This window comes from Drosophila guanche, unplaced genomic scaffold, assembly GCF_900245975.1.
Source record: "Drosophila guanche unplaced genomic scaffold, DGUA_6, whole genome shotgun sequence".
Classification (NCBI taxonomy): domain Eukaryota; kingdom Metazoa; phylum Arthropoda; class Insecta; order Diptera; family Drosophilidae; genus Drosophila; species Drosophila guanche.
The window spans coordinates 4921885-4928433 of record NW_022995744.1 but is presented as its reverse complement, the minus strand read 5'-3'; the positions used below and the strand labels follow the sequence as shown (position 1 = coordinate 4928433).

The 6549-nt window shown below is 44.8% G+C and overlaps 1 protein-coding gene across 11 annotated transcripts in view; it reads left to right on the top strand.

Moving 5' to 3' along the window:
* The first annotated feature begins 1488 nt into the window (after positions 1 to 1488).
* The window catches only part of LOC117580279 (whirlin), a 36727-nt gene continuing 31666 nt past the window's right edge, over positions 1489 to 6549 (top strand). For 6 of the 11 annotated variants that reach the window (XM_034266749.1, XM_034266743.1, XM_034266742.1 and 3 more), the window contains exon 1: positions 1489 to 3199. The gene's annotated coding sequence lies outside the window, so the exon portion shown is untranslated. The remainder of the gene's footprint in view (positions 3200 to 6549) is intronic. The other 5 variants (XM_034266748.1, XM_034266746.1, XM_034266747.1 and 2 more) reach the window with 2 other exon arrangements.

Here is a 6549-nt window from a genome sequence, read left to right as displayed (position 1 = left end):
ACACAATGACGCAGCCAGAATGACATAATTTCAGACAGACACTCACACACACACACACACACGTGTACTCGTAGATATCCCACTCTGATAAGACAGGCCAGGGTTGACCCTGTAGGTCAAAACATGAAATTCAATTAGAAAAGTTCTCAGCGAGAGAGAGAGAAAGAGAGGTGGAAGCTGGAAGCAAAGCGACCTGACATGACGACAGTTCAGTTAGCCTTCACAGCCCCCCTCCGCACCAATCCAATTCTCCCCCTTTACTCATCAATAACAATTCCCCCACCGTCTGCCACCTACTAGCGCACCAAAAGCACGTGTACGTTCCCTTTAACGCCAGGGTGAAGAGAAGTAAACCTTCAAACAAGAAGCAGCTAAGAACACAAGAGAACCGAACCGAACGAAACGATAGCGATATTTTCAGTTGCCTTCTTTTGTGTGCCCGCAAATGCAACAACGTGTCGTGCTCGCACTCACACCTCCAGGCCTCTCTCACACACACATGCACACAGCTTCCTCTTGTGCTACCTGACAAGACTCTTTTCGTTTTACTGCTATTTTTTCTACTTTCCTTTCGTGATTTCTTTCGCTCTGTCCCTGTCGAACACAAAGTAGTTTGACGTTACTCTGCCAGCTGTGTGGAAAACTTGCGTGGGAGAGACAGCAGACCAAGAGATAGAGAGAGAGCGGGAGACAAGGAGAGAGCTTTTAACGAAGGCTCGTTACCTGCTGCTGCTACTGCTGCTGCAAAACCATAGCGGATGGGTTGCTGGTGCAGGGTGTGGGCGCTGTCTGGGGAGGCTTCAGATGGGTGCGGGGTTGCTTGGCTTACTTGCTGTTTGTTGGATGGGTTTTATGACTACACTGGGAGGAAGGTCGACACGCATGTACAATGTGTGAACGGCAGAAGTACATATTGCTAGGAAACTTAAGTAATTGAGTAATTATATTGAATGAATCATTCTGCATATTACAAATGGCCACTAATTGTTTAAAAATATTTTTTTTGTTGCAGATGAACCATTTTGTAGGTGCTTCCCCAAAGAGCAATAATTTCTATTTACATCCATTTTCTCACAGTGCACAATTACGTCTCCATTTGAGGCACATGGCTCGCTCAGTGGCTCTGGTGCCCATAACAAACGTAACAAACGTAACGAAAACAATTACACGAAAGAAATCCTCAAAAAGCACACGGGAAACGAGACTCTGTCCCAGTCCCACCCACACACGCCAGTGCTAGTCCCAGTCCCCTGGCTACAGCTCACCGAGAATTAAAACAACAAAATCCAAACAACGCAAACTTTGAGTGCAAAAAGAGTGCAAAGCTCGCCCGTCCTGTCCGTCGCCAGACAGTCTCGGCGGGGACTCTCTCTCTCTCTCTCTCTGCTCTCTTTCTGTCCGCCGCGTCGCGCTCTCTCCTTGTGGAAGCCTACCAAATGAAGGAAAAGCTTTCAGCCGAATCAGAGGCGAATCCGAAAGCAAAGCCTCCCAAGTAGTCAAACGGTCAAGACGCGGAGCTCCGCCAAAATCCAGGGAGCGAGCGAGCGAGAGAGAGACTACAAGTCGCGCTTTGTGGAAAAAATATTACCCTAAAATTAATTGCAAAAGAAAATCGGAAAAAAACGCGAAAAAACACAAGTGTGTCGCAAAATGCAAGCCCAGCGGAATCGCCAATTATGGGCAATCTGAGGCGGAATATTAACGCAGAGAGAGAGAAAGAGAGAGGGCAGCCCTGGCTCTTTCATGTTGTTGAGTGTAATGCGTGCAACGGTATTTCAGCTTGAACCGTTTTTTTTTCGTTACGGGAACATGCCTAAAGCATGTAGATACAGCGTAGACCAGGCCAGCGGATGAGGGCCCCAATGGATTTCAATCTAAATAGAAATTGGGAACCACCAGGCAAATAAGAATAACCTTGAAGGCTTCTTCTGGCCAAGGCTCCTTTTTGCCTGTAGTACTTGGGGCTCTTTGGAGGGCTCTTTCCGTACAGCATGGCGTATGGCCGTCGATGTGGTGAAAAGTATAAAAATAATTAAACATCTGTGCGTGTTCCTGTGAGTGTGCGTAAGTGTGTGTAGGTGCCAAATAAAATAATAATAAGCAAATAAATACGGGAATAAGCAACCCGAATCGACTCCCGGACTCCCGATTCCCGATGACGCATTCGAGAGAGTAGGGCAGAAGGTTAAATTACACAAAACGTCAAATTCGCCACGTACCACACGTTTCGGAGTGGTTAAGTCCGAATTCGGTTGTTACGGTATTCGGACTCTACGGAATACGGAGTACGCAAGTTTGCCAGATTATAGGCGCAGCCGAGCAGCCGAGAGGCAGGCGTAGGAGAGCGGAACACCGGAGAGAGGAGAACTAGAAAAACAGCTAAATCAGCTAACGTTACCTAGTCCCACCCCCACTCCCGCGTACTCCCGCCCCCCAGTACCACAAAGCACCATAACAAAGTTGTTGTCGCTGCTGGAATGCAAGTGAAAAGGCGCTTAAATATTCAGTGCATAAAAACCCACGAAAAAAATCACTAAAAGCAATCAGAAATCCTTTGAAAACAAAACATCCTACAAAAACTGGTGGAACACAAATATTTCAAAATTTACTCAACCTGAAAATGTTTCTAGCTCGTTGAGAGTGAGCGAGGGAGAGTGTCAGCCGAAGAGAGCGAGCTTGGAGAGCGAGCTACTCCGAGGCGAAATTCACCACGATAAAATACAACAAAAAAGAGACAACAAAAAATACTTTCACTCTCGCCACAACGCGGCGGCGGGCGGCAGGCAAAGGCAGGAAGCGCATAAACTGACATACAGAGAACAGAAAGAAGGAGAAAGAGACTAAGAAGAAGAATCCGCAGAAACAGTGCCGGAGAGAGAGAGCGAGGGGAAGAGTTAGTGAAAACAAGGAACACATCCGCAGTGCAAAGGGAAAACTTTTTGCATGCCACAAGCAGCAGCGGCAGCGGCAGCAGCAGCAGCAGCAGCAGCAGCGGCAGCAGCTGACTGTTGCAGGAAGCCTGACAGCGGGACGGCTGCAGCAGGACCCGGACAACACTGTTGCGGACAGGACACGCGTCCGGTCCTGTCATAATCAATTCAATAGAAGCCTCTAGCAAACAGCGGCCCAGGATACGTCGGACACACCCGAACAAGCGCAGCAAGAGGCGACTTTAATGTATCCTTAGAATTCCAGACAGGTAAGCATACGCGTACTCACCAACACAAAAAAAAAACCAGAACAGGGGAAACTACGATAAGAGCCGCTCTGAAAGCGCTTGAATGGAGTTGATTTGGGGCATTTATAATTTATGCCACATTCATTGTGCAACATATACGCGTACCCGTAGTTTCAAAGCGAGATAAAAGTGAATGCGTGAGCTCTCAAAAGATTGCTATGGAAAAGTTTGAAAGTAGTTTAGGATTGACTTGTGCGGCTCTTTATGGGAGTGTTTTTCAATCCATTTTTTTAGTGCTTTAAAATCGTTATTAAATACTTTTCGAGAGTATTCTGCAAGTGGATTTATTATCTATTATTTCAATAAATAAAACTTAATAGAGTGGGACCATAGAACCATCTAAAAAAGGAAATTCGATTGATTCATAACATAATTCTCTGTTTCGGCGAAAAGTTCACTTCTCAAAGACTAACTTAAATTGACATTTTTTGTCTGCTCACACTCGGTCTGAGGTTTATTTTGATTACTGTTTAAAGAACAGAATTTCCTTTACCATTTATTAAAGTTTTCAATCGCAAATCGGAGTGGCCTTCGATTTGTGCAGCTTAAAAGAATCAGTGGAGAAGCCGTAGAGGATCTTCATGATGCATATTTTCATCCGATTTTATTACCCAAGCGTGCGCCAAAAATCAATCTCTCAAAAACTTTATACACCTTCAAGGACACTTGCACCCACCCCTTGTGATATCTCAAGCGGTGTTCCAGCACTTGCCTCCTTCAAACGCACTTCAATTAGAGCGTTTTCATTCTCTTTTTTCTGCGTTTTCCGCTCGCTCGCCCTTTAATTGTGGACGCCCTCGGTGCAGTCTTAATTTGCATAAATTTTGGCCCCATCCACCCCGCACCACTTACACCCGTAATAACCGCAACTCAGCTTCAATTAAAAGCTCTGCCATCAATTATGCAGAGCAAAAATGCTCTGCCAACGAACCGAAGAGGGAAAACGAAAATATGTGCTGCATTTTTGTGGGCCTTCCCCGCAAGATTCGACGGCGAATAATAACCGGAATAATAATTGCGGAAAAATGTTAGCCGTGGAATCAATCATGCATCAATCATGCCAAAAATCAAATTTTCATTTTCATTTTCATTTTCAATTAGTGAAAAGCTGCTCTAAATTCAAACATCACTCATACGCCCAGTAATGTCTTGTCAGACCGTGCGCTCCCGTTTTTCGGCAATTAATTAGGCGCCAATTTTAATTAAATGTCAGCCGTGAATGGAAATGTTCTGCCAGCACTTGGCGCTGCCTCGTTCTGCTTTCTAGGACTATGAAATAACCCATTAAATATGTAGTTATTACGTATACTTGGCCCAGGTCCCAGGCAAAGTGTCAGCCACGAATGTGTTTTTTAGTCAATTAATTTATCACACGAATATGCTGTTGGCACTGTATCGTTAATAATAGTTTGGGGACAACACACATTGTAGGTCAAGCCTGGCGGGTAACATCTGGTTGGATTTATCCTTGAGGCTGTGAAGGAATTGTAATCAGAATTGTGAGAAGAAACGGCATTAAAAGGAGTTCCTCCACAACTGACAAACACTTTGATATCTACAGGAATCTGGAATTAAAAACCCATTGGCAACCGGAGCCACATTCAATTGGAAAATTTGTAGTCTCTTGTTCCATTCACCTGTCTAACCTTCACCTGTACGAGTTGTTGCGAAAGAGGCTCTGGGCTCTCCTTTTCAAATATCGATTTGATGTGCCCCGAGCCCCATTGCCATTTCCACAACTTTAATTACGAGCAACATAAACTAAGCCCCCAGCCACAGCCACAGCGCCAGCCCATGACCAAACCCAACCCGAAAAAGAAAGGAAAGTGGAAGAAGGAAATTCCGATAATTGTTTTATGCTATATCAAGGTGTGGGTGAAGCCCCAGTCCCCACTGCTCAGTCCGAGTTACAGTCCTAGCACCATCCTGTCCTGACACCATCCACAATTCTTTCTTTTTTGGCTGGCAATCATTAAGTGGCCAAAGCCGAGCCTTTTCTCTATAACAATCAATCTTTGAGCAGGGGATTGGGAGCACGCACAGGTGTCCAGTAGTTAGCGTGGGGAATGGGGGCCTGGCCTGTCATATAAAGTAATCCTTTTTTTTTTTGTTCATCTATATATTTACTGAGCTCAAACTTGAACACTTCAAGAGCTCATTAAGTGAAGAACCTTGAAGTTGTAGGACAGGGCAGTGGCAGGTGCATGGACAGGGGAGGGACAGGAGAATGAGCAGCGGTAGGACTGTCTGGGGAATGTTGCAAGTTTCCCCTCCTAATTCACTTAAGACTTTCAGTTTGAGTTGGGCAGGACTCACACAGATATACACGCACACACACACACACACACCCGCAGATGGAACATCCTTCAGGCAAAACGTGGCAATTGAATGTCGGACATTGCTTCTCTCGCCCTCTCTGTCTGTCTCTCTCTCTCTCTGTGTCCTTTAAGTATCTTGTATTAAGAAAGTTTCCTCCTTCCTACAGCCATTGAAACGATTGCGCACCAGGGAGGGGTGAGCGGGCGGTGGGAGGCTCCTGATAAAGGACCATTCAGTAGTTTTCCATAGGCAAATAGAAAAATATTAATAAAACTGAAATTGCGATTTGTCCCCGCCACTTTTCCTCCACTTCACTCCCTTTTTCCCAATTTCAGCCAGCAGCTAAAAAGGATATACTCTTGCAGGATAATAGATGTATGTGCGTCTGTCTGTGTTAGCGAGCGAGTGCCTCGTTTAACCTTTTTTTTTTTTGCATTTTGCCTTCAGTTCTGTGTTCCTTCTGTGGCCCATCCTCAGTTAAATTGCTTTAAATGGCGGTGCCTCGGCTTTGGGCTGTGTTTCTGTTTGAGGCCTCAGCAAGTCTTTCGGTGACACTAATTGCTGGCTTATTATCGTTCGGGTTCGGGCTGCAATTGTGATTGGGCCATCCACGCAATCCAACGATTATGATGAGTCTGATAAGTTTAAACGGGTATACCCTGCTTTAAAGACGAGGGAAATACCCGAAAACTATAAATATTCACCGATATTACACCGACTTGCTTGATATTTCTTCCACTTCGTTCTCGATATCTTTCATTCTCAACTCGAATTCGTGAGCCAAAAACAATTGTCGCAATACTTTATTGTTTGACCATACTATTTGTCATTTTGATGCATTCATGTGTAAGCGGAAAATATATTTTTCTGTTTAATTTTCATTGTTGAAAACTTTTTGAGTGTTCTAAGCACTCAGCTTTCTTTTTGTAGCCTCAATACAAAAGAGGGGATATTGTGGCAACATGAATAGATTTAATCCCTAAGACAGCACT